The sequence below is a fragment of the Saimiri boliviensis genome, chromosome 3, assembly GCF_048565385.1.
Source record: "Saimiri boliviensis isolate mSaiBol1 chromosome 3, mSaiBol1.pri, whole genome shotgun sequence".
Lineage (NCBI taxonomy): Eukaryota > Metazoa > Chordata > Mammalia > Primates > Cebidae > Saimiri > Saimiri boliviensis.
This window is the reverse complement of record NC_133451.1, coordinates 171,983,330-172,005,122: the sequence shown is the minus strand read 5'-3', so window position 1 is coordinate 172,005,122 and position 21,793 is coordinate 171,983,330. Positions and strand designations below refer to the sequence as shown.

The following is a 21,793-nucleotide window of genomic DNA, read 5'->3' as shown; positions in this document are numbered from 1 at the left end:
TTTCTGTTGTTTGAGCCACTCAGGTTTTAGTGCTTTGTTATGGCAGCCCTAACAAACTAATACTGTATCTGTGGATTGCAAAGTTAGTTGAATTTTTAAAAATTAATCAAGGCTTCCAACACAATGTCAGACACAGCTGTCTATCAAGAATTCCAGTACCTCTTTGTATGTTCCCACCTCATTCAAACCTTAAGCATGATGATTGCTATAGGTATTGGGCTCCTCATGTATTAACTCATCACACAGGACCTTCACAACTTCCATCAATGCCATTTATCACTGGCCATATCAGTTACCAAAGACACTCAACACTCCAAGGACTTTCCTTATCCACCTAGCTAATATTTTTTGTGATCCTATTCCCTACACTCTCTATTTCTTGAAAGCTTTCACTGTGCTTAGCATAAATCATGATTAATCATCAGAAAAAGTATTTTCTTACTTAGTGAAATGATTCTCCAAGAGTTTTCTTCATCTTCTTAGCCGTAACTGAAACCGGGCTCTCTTCTTAGGACCTCAGAGCTCTCTGGTATGTATTTTATCTCCCAGTTATTCTACCACTGGGCAAGGAAATTGTCTAGATGTCCTTTTTATTTCTCATTGTCACTTCTAGCCTATTTTTCTTTTCTACTCCCTAAAATCCTCTAACTTTTCATCCTGTCATACCACCAACCTCTTGTCTTTAAAGCAATCATCAACTAGTGCCTGGTTTAAAGTCCTTAAATCCTAGAAAATCTTATCTTTTAGAAAACTCATGCTTTTGAAAAGTACTCATGTATAATTATTGGTAATAAAGATATTCATATGGATTATCCTTCCAAAACTATAGAAATTTTATGCATCTGCTTAAATATTCTTTTATTTCTCCCTACCATTGTAGCCAAATCTAATAGTTGTATGCTAGGTCTTTTCATTGTAATTACTAATTATATAACTGTAAGCAATTAATAATATTTCATATATTGTGCTATCCAGTCACAATCTTCTATCTCTTTTGCTCACTTTACCTATTAACCAATCTTCAACCATATTTCAAACCTCTAAAATCTTTAAGTCATTTATTTATCCTTTAACTTTACACACACACTCTCTCTCCTGGCCTCACAATCCTCCTCATCCAGTTTAAATTCCATAATCAATTATTATGTTAATTCTATTTTATATCCTCTCAAATCATTTTATACTTTTATTTCATGATGCACATTTTAAAAAAAAACAAAACTCACTAAATTCCACTGTCCATCAAATCTATGCTTGCAATTCTGATAACGGAAAGAACATTACCCCACTTACTTAAATGCATGATCAATAACGTCAAATGGGTCTTTAATTCTGAGAGAAATCTTGCTATCTCTTTTTAGTTCATTAACTATCTTTTCTCTTAGATAACTGTTTCATATTTTTCTCTGTCTTCAAACTTCTAACATCTCCTTCCTTTTCATTACACTCATCTAATGATCTTGCTTCCTATTTCATAGAGAACACAGTAGCAAGCAGAAAAGAATTTTCATAAGCACCCATTAAACACTTAATCACTATGTGAGGGTGTTTTCTTTTGAGGATGAGTTATCCATTCTAGCTAAGGACAACCCTCCACTTGTTCATCAGTTCTAATGCATTATCACTTACTCATTGAAGAAGATATTGCTTCAGTAATACTTTTCTCTCCCCCTTATAGTAATAATATTTTCCTTCTCAACTAAAATATTCACTCTAACATACAAATATTCTATTATTTATCATGATTCACTTACTTTGCCATCTATCACTATATTTTGTTTCTACCTACAGCAAAACTGTTTGAAAGGCTAAGTCCAATTTTATATAGGACCTCACTCGAATCAGGCTCACCATCACCACTTCACTGTAATTTATTTTATAAATGTTACCAATAAGCTTCATGTTGTAAAATCCAGTTATCAATTCTTGCTCCTCATCTCATCTTACTTTACCTATAAGCAGTATTTTATACCCCTGATCACCCCTCAACCACACAGAAAGTATCTTTAATCAGCTTCCAGGAAATCATCTTTTTGTGTTTCTTTATAACTTGGTCACAGTTTATGCTTTTTCTTAATCCTTACCTTCTAAATGTGGAGTTCCCCAGGGCTTACTCTTTAGTCCTCTACTCATTTTTATTTACATTCAATTCCTTGGGCTCTCTTAAGATGTCCTGGTTTTAAGTACGATTTATAAAGTTGACTACAAAGTTTACATTTCCAGCTGAATATATTATCAGCTCCTATTTGTTTATCTAACCACATACATGATATTTTCACTGGAAAATCTAATGAGCATTTCCAACTTAAGTGAGACCAAACCTGATTGCCTGACATTTTCCTTAATCCTAAACTTATTCTTCCCACTGTTTCTCCATATAAGTAAATGATGCTTCATTTTTTAAAAATTTGCTTAGGGACTCTCTTTCTCTCTATCTCTATTGGAAATGTCATTGACTCTTCTCTTTCTTTCCCACCAGACATACCAGATATCCCATCCACTGGCTCTACCTATAAAATGTATCTTAAATCTGAACATATCTTAACAATTCCCATGGCTATTACCTTCATACAAATAAGCATTATTTTTCCACTGGATTATTGATATTTCTTTCTAATTGATATCTGCCTCAGCCCTTGCTCCATATCAGTTTTTTCCAATATATGGGCCCAGGATTCTCATTTTACAACGCAATCAAGGTTATGTCTTTCCTCTGATCAGCTCCCCACTGCCCAAATCAGCCCTAATTTTACTCAGAGTAACCGTGAAATCCACAGAACGATTCACACAGTTCTACCAAGTATTCTACACATCTTCCCTACTGGACCTCTCTATATTCTCTGAACATGCTGTATTCTTTACATATGTACTTCTAGGCTTCTGTACTTCCTGTTTCTTCTTGCTTTGCATATTTGCCCCCAAATATAAACATCGTATATGTCCTCATTTCTTTTAATCTTTTATTCAAATGTAATGGATACAGCTGCTTCTGGTTTCCTGGTCAAAATTGCAAGCTTCCTCTTCACACTTCCTAACCTCTCCTTGGCTGTGTGTGTAATATTAACAATTTATTATATCATATATGTAATATTACATTTCTTCTTGTCTATCACTCCAATTAGAATGCAAACTCTTTGAAACTGGAATATTATTCTGTTTTGTGTCTTTTATTCCTAGTTCCTATATCTCTGTTTACAAAGGAGTAGTAAGAAATTGGATTGAAAATATAGGTAGGTACCAGAAAACCAAAAGGTCTTATTCAAATTCTAGAGAGTTTAAATTTTCTTAAAATTTAACAACAATTGAAATATTTCCATATGAAGACTGACATGATAAATGTTGCTTTTTAGAAAGTTAACTTTTGAGGGACTAAGAGAATATATTAAATCCAGGAGGTAGGAGAGCAGTTAATAATTAGTTACAATAGTCTACAGGAAGACCTAAAAATAAAAATATAGATTAAAAAGAGTACGCAAAGTGTATTTGGAAAACAAAAGACTCACAACCATCAATTCAATATTAAAGGAGAATAACAAAGTTGGAGGACTGACACTAACAAACTTCAAGATTCAAGATTTATTATAAAGATGTGGAAATCAAACAGTGTGATACTCATGAAAGAGTAGATTAGGAGAGTGAATCCAAAAATAAACTCACAAAAATATGGTCAATTAATTTTTTCTTTTTTTTTAAGCAGGTTCCCCTTCTGTCACCCAGGCTGGAGGGTAGTGGCAAGATCACAGCATGGCTAATTGCAGCTTAGACCTCCTGGGATCAAGTAATCTTCTCATCACAGCCTTCTCTATAGCTAGGACCACAAGTATGTGCCATCACATGTGGCTAATTTTTTTTTTTTTTAATATTTTGTAGTGACAGTGGTCTCACTATGTTACCTAGGTGGGTCTTGAACTCCTGGGATCAAGCAGTCCTTTCATATTGGCATCTGAAAATGTTGGGATTACAGGTATGAGCCGCCATGCCTAGACATCAATTGATTTTTCACAAAAGAACAAAGGCAATGCAATGTAGAAAGAATAGTCTTTTCATTATCCCTGCTTGTGCAACCAAATATCTATATGCAAAAAAAGTGATCTACACACAGACTTTATGACCTTTTTAATATTTAACTCAAATGAATTATAGACCATTTGTAGATGTAATATACACTTATTTAAATGTAAATGTAAAATGCCTAACTATAAGACTATTAGAAGATCATATAGGAGAAACTCTAGATGACTTTGGTTTCGGTGATGATTTTTATACTCAACATCAAGGAAACAATCCATAAAAGAAAGAATTGATAAGTTGAACATTATTAAAGTAATGAACTTTTGTTCTGTGGCAGACACTCTAAAGAGAAAGATGGCAAGGTACAAACTGGGAGAAAATATTTGCCATAGTCATATCTGATTTAAAAAACTGTTATCCAAAATATACAAAGAACTCTTAAAATTCCGCAGGAGAAAAACAAATAACCCAATTCAAAAATAAGCAAAAGACCTAAAAAAAAAACCACAAACGGCCAGTAAACATATGAGAAGATCCTACACATCATATGACACTGGGGAGTTACAAATTAAAATATCAATGAGATGCTAGTACACACCTTTTAGAACGGTTAAAATCCAAAACAACTAAAACAATGACAACAGCAAACGCTAGGGAGGACATAGGACAATAGGAACTCTCATTCATTGCTGGTGGGAACGAAAAATGAAACAGCCACTTTGCAAGACAATTTGGCAGTTTCTTACAAAGCTAAAGATAGTCATATTATCGAGCAATCATGATCCTTGGTATTTACCCAATGAGTTAAAAATTTACATTCACACAAAAACTTGCACACAGATGTTTTATTGCAGCTTTATTTATAGATGCCAAGGCTTGGAAGCTACCAAAATACCCATCAGTAAGTGAATGAATACACAAACTTTGGTACATCTGTACAATAAAATATCATTCAGCTCTAAACATAAATGATCTATTAAGCTACGGAAATACATGGATGACCATAAAATGAATATTAGTAAGTAAAATAATCTAATCAGAAAAGGCTATATGCTACATGATTCCATTTATATGAAATTCTGAAAAGAGCAAAACTATGGAGAGAGTGAAAAAAATCGGTGGTAGCACAGGTTTGGGAGCAGGGAGAGAGGGATAAATAGGTGGAGCACAGGAGATATTTAGGGTAGTGAAATTAGTCTATTTGATACCGTGAGAATTAATACATGATTAAAAAGTAATGACAACACAACATTTGTCAAAACCCATCGGATATAAAACACGAAGTGTGTGCCCTGATGTAAACTATGGACTTGGGGTGATAATGACATGCCCATGTTGGTTTCTTGATTGTAGAAGATGGTGGTGGGGAGTGTTGTATACAGGGAAATAGGGAAAGGTTTTGTACTTTCTGCCCAATTTTTGCTTGGAACCTTAAACTGCTCTAAAAGTTAAGTCTATTCAATAAAAGAGCAAGCAGTTTAATGACATTGATGCACAACTTTCTAGCTCTTATAATGTGTATCCCTAGGTAGGCTACTATTACACATGCACAGTAGGATACATTTAAGAAACACAGTTTAAGAGCCACGATAATGTATTTAAAAGGAATCCTGCCCTTCACGTATATTCTCTTAATAACATTAAATAGTCTGATTCATAAGACAAAATGACATGTCTAAAATGTCTGATTCTCTACTCTTCAATTTCCCTGCACCCCAAAGCAGGGGGGATTTCTAGAAATCCTCCCATTACAGTTCTTCCTTTCTGACAAATGCTTCACTTTTTTTTTTTTTTTTTCCTCCTGGTCCTCTCACCTCATTTCTCTAAGTTCCTATTCTAGTGAAAATTGACCTCACATTCAGAAAGCAAGATACCCTTATGTTTAAGGGGAAGTAAAAAGGGTGGATGGTTATGCTGTTTGTTAAAGATGCAAGGTTGTGAATAATATCATGTGAATTATTTTTGTCCTGTCACATAAGAAACAGAATTGTCATGACTTGGTGATTGATTGAATGTACAAAGCGGACAAAAATCACCCAAAGCTTTTAGGCTTTCACAGTCATTTGTTTAATATTGATTAAATGCTTTCTAATTACCGGATGCACTATCCATCTGACCAACACTGTCTCTACTCTTCAAAAGCAATGGAAGTTTATTCTTTGACATATTCTATGACATAAAAAGGTAATTGCAATAAGGCATGATAAGTGTAATAGTAGGGAAGATACAAAGTTATTTAGAAGTAGAGAAGTGTGAAGAGAAAATGAGTAAATTGTTATATATCATTTTTGAAAAGTCTGTGAAAGATCCAAAAAAGAAATGTCACTAGCTTGCTAAATAATAGACATGGAATTTAAATTCTTTCCAGGAAGTGTAAGTTAAAAGACAGAAAAAAACTGATATTGAGTAAGAGCACTAAGGAGCAGGGTGCATGGTTAGATGAGAGATACTTGCCATGAAAATCTTGGAAAATAACACTAAGTGAATTGTGTTTGTGGAAGAGGGTTGTAGAAGTTGTAGTAGGCAAAGGACAAAGGAATTTGTGATCAAGACTGAATGTTATTTATGAATCTAGAAATACAACACAAAATTCATCTTGAGTTTGTCAATCAAGAAAACACTGGTGGTGATGTTAAAGCAATTCAGTGGTACAGTGAAGTCAAGTAAAAGATTAAAGTGAGTTGAAAACAAAGCGGTAGTGAAGAAGCTGAGAATAGTTGTAAGGAAAAGAAAGGAAAGTGAAAGAGTTAATAGGAATTAACTCTTGAAAAATATATGCTTATTAGGAAGTGAGAACTCTGTAAGTGATATGAGATTTCAGAGAGAGTGAAGATTCCCATGGACTAATGTCAGGAGACAGGTTAGAGAGGGAGATGTAAATTGTTTTAATCATTAAAAAATGATAGAATTTAGATTCTGAGGAGAAAAGAGAGATTTGAAAAAGAAAACACATTTTCTTAGTGGACACAGGGAGGGGAGCATCACACACTGGTGTCTGTTGACAGGGGGGACTAGGGGAGGGACAGCGGGAGTTAGGGAGGTTGGGGAGGGATAACATGGGGAGAAATGCCAGATATAGATGATAGGCAGATGGAGGCAGCAAACCACATTGCTGTGTATGTACCTGTGCAACAATCCTGCATGATCTGCACATGTACCCCAGAACCTAAAGTGCAATAAAATATATATTTAAAAAAAGAAAAAGAAAACACAAATCTAGGACAAGGAAGGAGAGTGACATGATCAATTTTGTCCTTAATATTACAACAACATATTCATTTTCTGTGCTTTTCTGTATACACTTAAGTTAAATCAACTTATAGCCAGCAGCAATAAAATAATTACCATCAACTGATAATTGCTTTGGTTTAGTTCAATAATCATTATTTAAAACCATTATTATATTTAGTATTGATTTGCACCCTTGCTAATTGTCTCAGTAGACAATCATGGGAGCAGTTATCCATGAAACATAAAATGCTCATTTGACCCTTGTATTCTTACAGGCAAAAAACTATGAGATTTAGAGACAAGTGAATGAAACCAGAATCTAGAAACTTGCTATTTGACTTATGCATAAATAAAGAAGAGAGAGAGAGAAAAAATGCCTAATATTTAATATTAAAGGTTAATTTCAAGAAATCACAAAAGTTATTAAAATATCAATAAGAGCAGTAATCAAATTTTCCATTGTTTTTAAAGTAAATTTAGTGCTACCAATAGTATTGCAATTATATTTCCAAGTTACATTAATATCCAGTCTCTTAGAATCTATATCTTTAATATTTTAATTATTCTGCTTCTGAACTTAGGTAAGCAGTCACTTCATCACCATAAACACAGCCTGCCTGCATCAGATGTAACAAAAGATTACTGTCTCTTAAAATTCATGCCACTGACTTTCTTTCTTTTTTTTTTTCGAGATGGAGTTTTGCTCTTGTCACCCAAGCTGGAGTGCAATGGCACAGTTTCAGGTCACTGCAACCTCCACCTCCTGGGTTCAACTGACTCTCTTGGAGTAGCTGAGATTACAGGTGATCACTGCTGTGCCTGGGTAACTTTTTTAAAATTATACTTTAAGTTCTGGGGCACATGTGCAGAACATGCAGGTTTGTTACATATGTATAGATGTGATATTTACTGCACCCATAACCCATCATCTACATTAGGTATTTCTCCTAATGCTATCCCTCCTGTAATGCCCTGCCTGCCAACAGGCCCCAATGTGTGATGTTCCTCTCCCTGTGCCCATGTGTTCTCATTGTTCAACTCCCACTTATGAGTAAAAACATGTGGTGTTTAGTGTTCTGTTCCTGTGTTAGTTTGCTGAGAACAGTTTCCAGTTTCATCCATGTCCCTGCAAAGGACATGAACTAATCTTTTTTTTATGGCTGCGTAGTATTCCATGGTGTATATGTGCCACATTTTCTTTATCCAGCCTATCATTGATGGGCATTTGGATTGGTTCCATGTCTTAGCCATTATAAATAGTGCTATAATAAACTTACATGTGCATGTGTCTTTATACTAGAATGATTTATAATTTTTTTGGATATATATACCCAGTAATGGAATTGCAGGGTCAAATGATACTTCTGGTTCTAGATCCTTGAAGAAACACCATACTGTTTTCCACAATGGTTGAACTAATTTACACTAATTTTTGTATTTTTAGTAGAGCCAGGGTTTCGCCATGTTGGCCAGGCTGGTCTTGAACTCCTGACCATGGGTGATCCACCTACTTTGATCTTTCAAAGTGCTGGAATTACAGACAGGAGCCATTGCACCCAGCCCCACTGACTTTCTTATCTAGAGACATTTATAGTGAATATATTAGTGCCGTCCAAAAATTTGGATCACTTTTGGGTGATATAATGAAAGTCTATTATCTAGTTTATAGAAAGGTCTAGGAAGATGTTTTTCAATATACTACCTTACTATCAAAAAATTATCTATGTGACAGTCTGTAATACTGACTTTGTTCTTCTGATGATACAAAATAAAATGTTTCTAAATTGTTACTTTAAATCTGGAATAGAAGCTGTGAATTTTAATTATCAAATTTAATATTCAAAGAACTCAAGGGATGAATAAATGAAGAATTTAATGTCCAAAGAAGTAAAGTGACCAGTCCACTGTTACACAGCTAATATGAACACACATTTTTAAATTAATTCTAAATCTCCTCTTTCATTGCCACTGCTCTATACTAGCACCTTAAATATCATGAAGTAAAATTATCATCACTGTGCTCAAGACTTATAAAAGAATTTTATTGAAATAGGCAATGCTGATATTTTCTTTTGATTTTTTGTTTTTTCACTATATATCTTATATACCTTATAGTTACAATTTCCACCTTTTGTTTACTACAGAGCATTCTTAATTTTACACAACACACAAAATAATGGGATTATCCTTTATCATAAGAGGCATATTCCATTCTATTTCACAAGTATATCTGCTATTTTAAATTTCATTTTATTTTATGTTATTTTATCCTTTAGATACTAATAAATAAAACATCAGCCTGGATAGCATGGATGGTAACATGTAACAATATCCTGTATAGAGTATTATTCTTCCACCAAAAACTAATTCAGATTACACAATTCTCAAAAATTAGAAAAGCATGATAAAAACTTGAGAGAAGAGATTTGGAGTGATTTCACATATTCTGCTACTTGACAGAGACAACATTTCTTGAGATGTTCCTGTTTTAATACTTGATGACTGGCATCTAGAATTATCACAATAGTTACTTATGAATGCTTTAAAAGAATACTAGACATTGTACCAAAATAATTCACTTAGCAATGTTGTTCGGTAAAAAAATACTGAGAGATTTAGAACTGTGAAATATTGTGTTGATATTCAAAATATATTTTGGGAAAAAAAGAAAAAGTGGTCTTGTTTTACACGTGGAAACCATAAGATCAACTTGAAATTTATCGGCACATTTGTGGCAAAACTTAGAATATAGCTTATATCTTTTTACTCTCAGCCTAGTCAACATTAGTGATTAGTAATTTAAAGTAGTGTATTAAGTTTTCCAAATTACTTTTGTGGAAGGAATTACTACTGCCTTGAGTAGGAGACAGATGGTGGCCAGGAAGGTTTCTTGTGTTTTTATTGTGTCACTACAAGGGATGTGTATAAAGACTTCAGAATAAATACTCTCTTCACCTACCTCCCTGCTCTGGCAGTTAGGTAGAAGACCAGCTAGGAAACATTTGCATTTGTTTTTATCCTATCCAGTTGTAGTTTCTGAATCTTTGTCTTTGTCCTCTTTGAATTCCATGTTTCCACTTACTTCAGCATGACAGAAAATCAAGGAAAACTATTTGGCCCTTTTTCTAACATTTTTTTCCTCTAGAATATAGTATGTTTCCCTGAAAATTTTTGAATGTTAGTTAATTTTCAAGTTCATGATGAATCACATTAAAATGTCGGTGAATGAAATTTGATCCTTGAAGTTAGATTCAATGTTATTAATATTAAAATATATGATAAACAATACAGTAGAGACAGTAGAAAAAGGTGACTTAGATCATTATCTTCAAGGAAAAAAAAATTGGAAACAGTCAATACTAATCACTCAGGGGTTACTTTAAATAAGTATAAAATGTCACATTGCAGGCCAAAGTCAGAGTACTGACACATGTAATTAAAACTTGATACCATTAATTTAAAATCTCTCCTGTTTTCCACTTTGTACTAGAAATTTTGGGCTTATTGTCACATTTAGCTGCCTCAGCAAGTCTATGAATTACTATTACCCCATCTTAGATCATGAAACTGAAGCAGAGAAGAGTTAGGTTTTTCAAGGTTCTATCATGAGTCAGGGCAAAGCTAGGCTTGGAATACTGATTTTATGGAAACCAAGGTTAACACCTGCCTTCCAATATGTAACAATATAATCTCATCTTTAAACTAATTCACATTTGTTTACATGAAGGCATCTACAAAAAGTCATTATAATTAAGTCAGTCTCTGCATTCCTTAAAATTTAGAAGTTTATGGAAAGCAAAAGTATTTTTCTTATTCACTCCTCTAATGTTGACGTGTTTTCTTTCCTGGACTGGCTCAAAAGAATAGTACATTAAAAATAAACTGTCACTTAATAAATTTATTATTTCATTTTCTTTATAAATAATTCTTTTATGAAAATTTGCTTTTTGACTCTAGGGCATATCCTGAGTAATACATTCCCACTATGTAATTTTACTCAATTGTTATTTACTTGAATTGCTTTGACCAGTCTTCCAGCCAACTGCTAGAGCTGGGTTTTTGGTGGGCAAAGTGTTCACTCTAAAACCTTTGTCCGTACTTCTCATAGCGACACAAGGAAAACAACAAGAAACCTTGGCAGCCAGCCTTTACCTTCTACTCAAAGCAAAAATTCCTTCCACAAAAGTCTTCTGGACAGGTAGCATGGCAGCTTTGTTGGTTGCTTTGATTGAGTGGAATCTCACTGATTTTTAGTATTGTTTTACCAGAAGTTGCATAGAAACAACTTCCATATCTTTCATAGCTTAGTCTGTTAGTGTTACATAATATAAAACAAATTCCTCTCTGATAAAAAAGTATTCAGTATATAAAGGCAACTGTACTTTTCCCTTTAGCCTTTTCTCCCTTAGATATTACTGTGTTTTTCAACTGTTACTCATATAGAGTGTTGCCAGATGTTGTCTCACATTTTACATTAATCAAATCCTTGATATTTATTGATTATTGGTCAAGCACTCTCGAAACATTTCTGCCATCAAAAAGCTTTTGGATAAGTGGGAAGCACTGACACACATACAGCAATTACATCATAAGGTAATAAGTGCCATGATGGAACGGTGTGGGAGTAGAGCAAAAATATCGGGTTCACCATGGGGGGAGAGGAAAGTCAAAGAAAGCTGCTATTCATATGAGGCATGGGGAAACAGAATGATGAACAGGCCAAATAATGTCAGACATGTATTAAATAGGATTACAGATAACTGTTTCCTTGATGTTGACACTATGGTTCTATTAATGCGTTGTAAGTTCGTATTAGAATTGTATTAGTGTCATCAAACTTTTGGTTCTTGTTAAATTTGAGGTGATCTTATAATCGGAGAAATTAAAAATATGGAAAGCAATCATCTCTTGTTATAAGGATTGGTTCCTGGATCCCCAAACCTTCCAAGACCAAAATCCAGAGATACTGAAGCCGCTATATAAAATGGCATAGTATTTGCATATAACCAACACAAATCCTCCTGTATACTTTAGGTCATTTCTAGATTACTTATAATACCTAATACAATGTGAATAATATGCACATAGTTGTTATACTGTATTATTTAGAGATTAATGTCAGGAAAAAAATGCTTGCACATGTTTAGTACAGACACAATCATCTTTTTTTTTTTTTTTTAAGTATTTTTTCAATTGCACTTACTTGAATTCACAGATGGACCCACGGATACTAAAAATTACATTGATCTTCTTTATTTCATTATGTTATGTCCATCATTACAACCAATTGAGAGATGTTGTAGAATATTGGTTCTTACCCCCACCAATTTGGGAGTGAGATAGGGAGCCAGTTCCTCTGCTGCCTCAGTTTTAATAATAGCCTTGAGACCAGGCACAGTGGCTCTTGCCTATAATCCCAGTACTGTGTGAGGGTGAGGCAGGAGGATCGCTGAGGCCAGGAATCTGAGGCCAGCCTGGGCAACATATAAACTCCCCAACTTTACAAAAAATAATAATAATAAAATTATCTGGGTGAAGTGATGTGCACCTATAGTCCCAGCTTCTTGAGAGCCTGATGCAGAAGGGTGCTTGAAACCAGGAGTTTGAGGTTGTAGTGGGCTACAGTTGCTCCACTGCCTCCAGCCTGGGTGACAGACAGTGCAAGACCCTGTCTCTAAATAAAATTAAAGAAGGAAATAAATAGCATTGAACTCCAGGCTATGAGAAAAAAAATTAAAAGCCAATAATTTGAGATAATTTGTGCACATAATACTTTTTAATACTTAGAACTATAAAGAATAGAGGCAAAGCTGAGAATTCCATTTTATAAAATGGATTAGTTTTTCTACTTTCCAGAGAAAGTAACACTAACAGTGTGGCCTGTCTTAAATTCTCCCAAACAACTTCACAGACCTGAGGAGGATAATGAATAGACAGAGTCAAAATTCAGCTTGTCACCTTGCGAATTACAAGAAATTGCTATTCCTCATCACATTGTTCTGCAAAATAAAATAATAATAATGTTACTCGATTTGACATGTATGTTTCATATAGATCTTCTGAGTTTCTGCCTTATAAGAAAGGCATTTCCTGACCAGCCCTATCACTTTCACATATAGCTTTTAATGCAGCACCTTGACTCATCCTTAGAGCACTCACAGCCACTATGGTGAGGTGTTTATTTACTTACTGTCGGTTTTATACCATGACGATATAAGCCTCCTGAGAGCTATTCTGTTCACTCTAGTAACTTGGATGGTGTCTGACATGTATTAAAAATAATAGAAAATAATATTTATTATCATTATTGTTATGAACTTTATTGAGAAAAACTAAAAAAGTTATTTTTCTGTCTAAGGTGAAAAATACGTCCAGACAGAGTAATTTATGTTCTGAATTGAGTTCAACCTCAATTGATCAATTTTGGCATTATTTCTATGGTTATCTACAAAATGTCCTATTCCAAGGAAAGAAAATTCAAAAACGGAGATATCAGGAACCATAATACTTTAGATAAATTGGTAGTATATTTTATCGATTGTGTTTTATTTTACTTACTACAGTACACAAAATCCCAAATGAATTGACATAACTATTAGTGAAAGGTAGCTTAAGAAACCAAATTTAAATTCTGATTCTAATTATTAACTTGCACTTTAATGAATAGAATTAGGACTGTTATATGCATTCACAGAAGCATATGCATCTCTGCATCTGTTACCTTTCCTTGTATTAATCTTTAGTGATGTTATATTTATTTCTGAGCTTTAAATGATTGTTATGTGGCATGAATGACTATTCAGTACATCAAGAAGAAGAGCTCTTTTGAGATGTCTGATGAAATATGACAAATTCTGTGGATCAGCAGTCTACAATTGAATTTCTGATCCAGGATGGAATCAAGCCAAAGCATCTAAATGTGCAAAATCACTTTTCCTTCTCTCTTTTTCTTCCACTAGCATGGCAGTTGGCCTTTGGGCTGCATATAAACATTAACATATTTAAACTAGTAAATATAAAAACAATTCAGGGGATTTAAAATTTCTTTAGAATAATTATTTATATTTATTATTATTACTTTATTATTTTTTAAATCACTAAGGTGTATTTGCTATATGGAAAAGATGTGACTGATATTAAAAAGGGAGCATAGGCAAAGGGAGCAAAGAATTCTACTTAAATAAACTTAGTAAATTACACAGAAATTTGTAGATAGAAGAACAGTCCACATGTTAAGGTTGATATCACTATTTCTCCGAAATAAACTTCCCACCCTATTTTACTTGTCCTCTTTTGCTTACTGTGGTTAAACCTACTATTTCTCTTCATTTTCCCCACTTTGTGTTCAAACCAGATCATTAGATTAATAATTGCTGCAATACTAAAAATGAGTGATTTGCTTTCCAATGATGCAAGGAAGCATGTAAGCTGAAGTGGCAAAATGAATAGAAAAAAAAAAAGGGAGGAAGCAAAAAGGGAGGAAGGAAGACAAGAGGAAGGTATGAAGAGAGAAAATGAAGAAAAAGAATAGGAAAAGAAAGATAGAGGAGAGAGGGGAATGAAAAAATAAGTAAAAGAAAGAGAAAAAAGAAAGGAGCAACGGAAGAGCGATTAAGGACGCATTTCTCCATTTACTTTGTACTTGAATATAACCACCCTGGCCGAGCTAACTTTCAGCTTCCACGTGGTTATAGTTTAAGATGCATTCCATCAAGAACTTTTAAAAAGGAGGCTAAATATTTGAAATAAATAACAACATAAGTTCAATTGGTGGAATTTTCAAAATAGAGACATTTCTCTAATTTGGGAACAAATGGAGCATGTGGCCACACATAAAACGCGCGTGTGTGTTAGCTTGCTAAAATTGCTTTCTTCATTGAACTCTTCAAATATTTAAAACTATAATTTCAAAACAGAGTACAAATTGGATTTAGTACAGAAGTCCCAATTGTATAATTCACTAGTCATCACTTTTGTTTCTTACCAAAGTTTTGCTTTTGTTTTCTGAGTACAGTATCAATTTATATTCTCCAGCATTCAGACATAGTTTTAACTCTTCTTTTTTTTTTTCTCGGTTTTTAAAAAACTTTGAACTAATGAAACATAACTGTTTATTGTGTGTCAATGAAGCATATTATCTCTTCTAAAAGATAAGTCTGAAATAGCCTATATATGTAAATGACCTCAGAGGGTCATTTGAAAGCCATTATTTAGTCTGTCATATGTAGTTTATTTTATTATAACCTATTTTATGGCATGAATTTTCTGAATACTGATGCATATAGACAAACTATAACAAGTCAAAGGAAATAAATACATTAAGTTATGTCAGCAAATATGTTTACCTGTAGGAATGAAGAGCAATTTACTATTCACATTTCAAACCAAATATTTTTGTCTTGAAATGCCTGCAGTTATCAATGAGTTTGGAATTCATTTTCAGATTATTTTGGCTTTTGAGGAAATCTGTTTTCAATTCAATATTATTTCTAAAAGAAATTTTAGATTTGTCACCTCTAGAAAGTGATAGTTTTTCTTAGACAACTGAGATAAAGCAAGCTTGGAAATAGGACTATATCTATTAGAAATAACTGTATATATGTGTACACATTCTGCATTGCAAATAACACCTCTAACTTCTTAAGCTTGCTGAAAATAACTTTTAAAAATAGTGCATTTAACACCCTGCATAACAGCATAGCTGAAAGTTTCCTGAAGTGTTAAAGCAAAGGCTGGCTAGATGTTTTATCATGATGGTTGAAGGCAGTAACGTTGTGTCTGACACCTGACCCATTTCTCTCACTTCCTAAACTTCAAATAAATCAACAGAAAATATGATTTCTTTTTTTCCTACTTATGTGGTGGTACATAATGAGAGTTTACCTTGTATTTGTTGTCTATTTGTCTACCTTCAGAAGATATATGCTACAACATTATTTAGGATGCATACCTTTAATGTAAGTTTTACTAGGCCAGGTACTTTAATAAAACCTTCACATTTCTTTGTTTTAGCATGTATCCATGTGTGGCATTTCTGATCTTGCAGCCTCTCCATTATCATGGTTAGATGATGCATCTCATCTTTACTTATTTTTCTTTCCTTGAATGTAAACTGTATTTTATATAAGTTCATGCTAGACTTATTTGCATTTTTTCAATAGAGCAACTTTTAATAAGGAAAAAAACCCTTGTTACTTTAAAATTTAGCTCTACTTAGAAAATATATTTGTTCTTTAAATATCACACAGTTTGTACTGGGGAAAAAAGTAACACTTCAGGTTAGACTCTAAACATAATGCATTATCAATGAATTTTAGCCCAGAAAGAATTAGCCTTCTGGGTGCACAGCTTCTCTGTCTTGGCTTCCAGCCAGGGCTGATATTCCAGCTTTATTTTATGTTTCCCCAGCTGCTTTCTAAATCTGGGGAGGAAGCATCAGCCAGAATCTTCTAGTTTGAACACAGTATGCTAAATGCTGTCTCTTTTCCCTTAGTAGTTGCTTGTAAATGATGCACAGAAAGTTTGATCTTTGGATTTTATTTCCAAAGGCCCCTTTTCCACTCAAAAAGAAAGTACAAGGGGATCATACAAACATTTAACCTATTGGAAACAACTGTATTACTGGGTTAGAAACATTTATTTAGTACCTTTAAGAACTAATGTTAGTATTGAGGTTGAATTAAGTTTATTTTAAATCCAATGACAAAATGCTTTTTTTGGGGAGAAGAAATAATAGGTATAACAGTTTTAATATCAAATAAAATATAAAAGATCATTATCTTCCTGATATAAACATAAATGACAGCATCTGTTTCTATTTTGTTTATTAATTGTAGAAATTCCAAATTATGACAACATATTTACGTATAAAAATAATCCCTAACTCCCCATATACTTCCGTTTGTTATATAGAATAATATATTTAAAATGACACATTTCTTAAGTAATATGCCTATCTTGCAGAAAACAAAATACAATTTATGTATATTTGCATTTTTATTTATTATTTATATATATGTGCATTAATCAATGAAAAATATTCAAGTTTTCATGAGGTTTTATCTTCCTTTTATTTAAAAATAATGTCTAAGTTTTTAAATTGGAAGTATGTATTTTATTTAAGGGTGATTTTCATGTTATAGTTAAGTCAAACGTATTACAATTTTTTCAAAGGATTTTTATGTATCAGTCTTAGTGGTGACCAGGTGCCATTCAGACAGAGTTAAAAGGCCCATGCTACTTAGTATTCAATTTCTAAAAATCTTCTCAATTAGCTTATTATGAGCTGTCTATTAATGTAAACGTTGTTTAATATTGATCATCATAATGTATAATCACAGGATTTCTTATTTTTAAAAATGTCAACAATAACAGTAAGCTTAACTTCCCATTTATATATTGAGGTAAATGTAAATGGCAAGTATATTTTGCTTGTTAATCAGTTGCTTTTTATGCATTCCAGTTGAAGACTTAGACTGTTCCAATCAATGCTTTACACACACACACATAACTTGCTTTACATATACATACATAAATTTGCTTTACACACACATGCACACACACACACACACACACACACACACACACACATACACACACACCACCAGCACAGAACCTATGTGACATTGAGATATAGCTAACTGGCCTACTTTTAACAGAGTAGAGTAAATTACTCTTTTGATATTAAAAAAAAAAAAAAAAAAAAAACTTTAAATCTTTGTAGAGAAAATTCATTGCTTTCTAGTTTTGGGGAAATTCAACCAATTACAATAACTTTTATCTTTATTAATTTTCTCTTGGGTCAGAAAACTCACAGGATTTTAACCATGAAGTAGGTGAGAAAGTGGATAACTAAAATCATTCTGAGAGTTAAAGAAACACATCAATATTTTGGTATGCAATTCATGTTAAAGTATTTATGATATTAAGCCAATGAAAAATATTCTGATAGTAGGCACCATGAAAACAAGCAAAAGTGAGTTTGAAAGAGACGTAATAAAGCATAAACTTAAAACTTTCTAAAGCTGTGTGAGAACTCACAGTATAACTTATCATAATAAACAAAACATATCACTTAAAAAACCAAGGAACTCTAAAGAATATAGGATTTATTAATCAGGACAAACTGTAATAAAATAAGGTTTAAGTGTTTTTATTTAGCTTCCTCAAACAGAGATATTGAAAAGAATGAGTAAAACCATATTTAAATAACATTTCTTGTTTTCCAACTTATTCTGTGCTTGAGGCAATTGGAGGTATATCATAAGGCTTTCTGTCCTAGGAAACTATGCTTAGGGTATATGACATATATTGTTCTAAGAATTTATTTTTCTTTTACAATAGGAGGTAGGAGGAAAACATCTATGTCTTTATAAGCAATTTATGACTGTATCATACAATTTCAAATGTCTGTGACAGCTGTTTCTCTAAAGCCGACCATTAGAACAGAGCATGCCTATAAATCTGAGGTCCAAAGAAGAGTTCCCATCTTCAGTACTATTTGAATGCCATGTTTTCAGTAACACTTCTTGGCAAAATATTTAGAACCTTACAGTTAACTTTTGACGTTGAGTTTGTAAAATTGGTGATTTTAATATGAAAAGGCTAAAATTGTTATCAAATAAGATATTTTCTATGCAAATGTTCTGGCAACTGTTTAAATTTTATGAAGTTATATCTCTTCTTTAGGCAGGACTGTATTTTCTATTTACCTGCAAATATAACTTCTGTAAAGCAGGATGACAGGTAAGCACACACATGCGATAAAGGTAGATTGAATTTGTTTTTAAAATATTATCTGCTTCTACATAAATCTTTCACAAATAAAACTTTATTGTGTTTGACTGGTTTACATAGCTAAGCAACACATATTCATTTATTGTACATGTCCCGGTTTCAGCAAATGAAGCAGTAACTTACCTAGAGAAGCATTTCAATATTTTGTCTTTTCCTAACTTGAATTTATGCCGAGTTAGAACATGAGATATCCAGTATTCAGGTTCACTTGGCTCCAGGTTAATTAGAAGGAGCTTTCAGTTCATGCAATCTGCCTCAACAATATTCCAAGAGCACTCTCTAGCTCCAGTCTCAGTATCTGAACTCTTCCAGCAGAGTCCTTTTATTTATATACACATTGTCCTTTTCAAAACAAGCAGCCAGCTGGAATGATTCAAACCTCTGTTCAGCACACCGTTAAAATGCAGCTTCCTTCTTGGACACGAGAATTACACCAGGGAGCAGACCGAGTACAGCAAAAAGGCTATGAGAACTATTTAATCACCGGAATACCAGCTGCTCCTGCTCTGCTGTTGCTAGTGCTGCTGTGTCTCTTGTTTAGCTGTAGTCGGTCTTTCCCTCCCTCCCTCTCTCTCATATCTCCAGAACTATAAAGGCAGCTTTGCCGGATTATGATTGGCAGAAACAGCCAATTCCTTCAGCTAATCATCCTCAAGACTTTCAAGGACCTGGAGCTGTTGTGATGTCATCCAGTCAGTGGGATGCTACACATGAATACATTCCAACAGAAGCTAATTCAGCGATGGGCTGCATTCCTCTCACACCGCGGTGATTGATTAGATGCTCCTTGAAGATTTGCATAATCTTTCATTGTACAGTTGGACTATTTCCTATGAAATTTGAGGATAGAATTCCACTTTGCAGCTATGACACTGTGCCACGAGATTCTATTGGACGAAATGAGAAAAGTTCAAGACAGGATTTTCTGCTATAAATATGTGCCAGTTAAACACAAATTGCAAACTCAAAGCCAGCAATGAGCAATAGGAAACTCAGACAAGTATTTGTAAGCTACATGTTCCTGAAGTTAGTAATAGCATTTTAGACCATAATAAATGTTAGAAGAAAAGAAAGAGTATGTGAGTGTGCATTTATTGTGTGCATTGTTTTTAGTAATTAAGGTAAATTACTGGATTATCATGGAAAAGTTCTTTCCTGTTCTCCACACTAACAAAAATTGTCTCCATGTCTCTTTTTATTCCATTTTTAATTTCGGCCATATAAGATGAAGATTACCTGTTATTTATTTTCTGTTAACACATGTAAACACGTAAAGGAACTATCAAGTACTTTTGTATACCTTACATAAAGTTCTTTAACCTTATTCATTAGAATATGTGCAAGGTGAAAGTACAGTGCTTTCAGGTACATGTCTTCATTCCAGACGATATGATTCCTTGGGCTTTTCTTGCTTTGGTACATTCTTTAGTAGCTATCATTTAATTTAGTGAAATAAAATATGTTAATGATAATTTGGTACAACACCCCTTATAGGCTACAGAAAAGAGCTCCAGCTTTTTTTCAACTCCCAAGTCTTCCTCAGGTATATTGGTGTCTTTGGTTGCAGGTAGTAGTTCTACTTGAGATACTGGGGTGGTTTCAGTGATACCCTCTGTACGACTGGAAAGTAAGGATAGGAGGGAATCCTTCAAACCTTAGAATTTATTGATAATGTGAAAGCTTAGAATTTATTGATGACGTGATCTTTCAGAAGAATAATTTTAACACACTGGGATTACCAGTGTTATTATACTGCACAAGATTTTGAGGGTTAGCAAGCCGTAGACATATGCTATACAGAGGATGGGGGAAAATCTAGCAAGTTAAAAAAAATTTGCCGTAGTATTTCATAAACAATAAACATAAAATATTTGCCATAATAATTCGTAAATAATAAATATAATCTATTACAGCCTTGGTCATACATCAGTTGTTTTTCAGGTGCACAGACTAAAATATATTAAAGAAAAAAAATTATATTTTAAAAATAATTAAAGAGTTCAGGAACTTCTTACCACCTTTTGAAACATTTGGAAGATCAAGTTGGGGCCGGGCATGGTGGCTCACACCTGTAATCTCAGCACTCAGGAAGGCCAAGGCGGGTGGATCATGAAGACAAGAGATTGAGACCATCCTGGCCAACACGGTGAAACCCCATTTCTACTAAAAATACAAAATTTAGCTGGGTGTGGTGGTGTGCACCTCAGCTACTCGGGAGGCTGAGGCAGGAGATTTGCTTGAACCTGGGAGGGGGAAATTGCAGTGAGCCAAGACAGCGCCACTGCACTCCAGCCTGACAACAGAGAGAGACTGTCTAAAAAAAAAAAAAAAAAAGAAAAAGAAAAAAGGAAAAAGTCAGAATTTTCATAGTGATACACAACAAAATTCAAAATGGATAAGCTGCAGTTAAATATTTCAGCAATGTCATAATAAAATCATTATTGCTAGGCTATCATCATCACCAAACACTAATAGCTGATAAATAAAATAGTATAAATTGTAAAAGCCAATTGAAGAGTCTCTATTGCATATAGTTTGGCTTACTAATAGTGCCTTTTTCTTTATTCAAGTTGGGTGATTATTTTTAAGTCTTATCTTTAGAAAGAATGATTTAAATGAAAAACTATTATAAAAATACTCAAGGTCTGTATATTATTGACATAGTTCTATTTCACAAGTAAATCAATAATACTACTTTATCAGAGTATTTGCCATTATTGGAACTAAATGCCAACACAATGATCTGAAGATGAAA

The 21,793-nt window shown here is 33.5% G+C and overlaps 1 protein-coding gene across 1 annotated transcript in view; it reads right to left on the bottom strand.

Annotated features, from left to right (window-relative positions):
- Positions 1-19,558, bottom strand: part of LOC101036090 (N-deacetylase and N-sulfotransferase 4) — a 302,288-nt gene extending 282,730 nt beyond the window's left edge. Inside the window, exon 1 of the mRNA XM_003929435.4 lies at positions 19,162-19,558. The gene's annotated coding sequence lies outside the window, so the exon portion shown is untranslated. The remainder of the gene's footprint in view (positions 1-19,161) is intronic.
- Between the last annotated feature and the right edge of the window lie 2,235 nt (positions 19,559-21,793).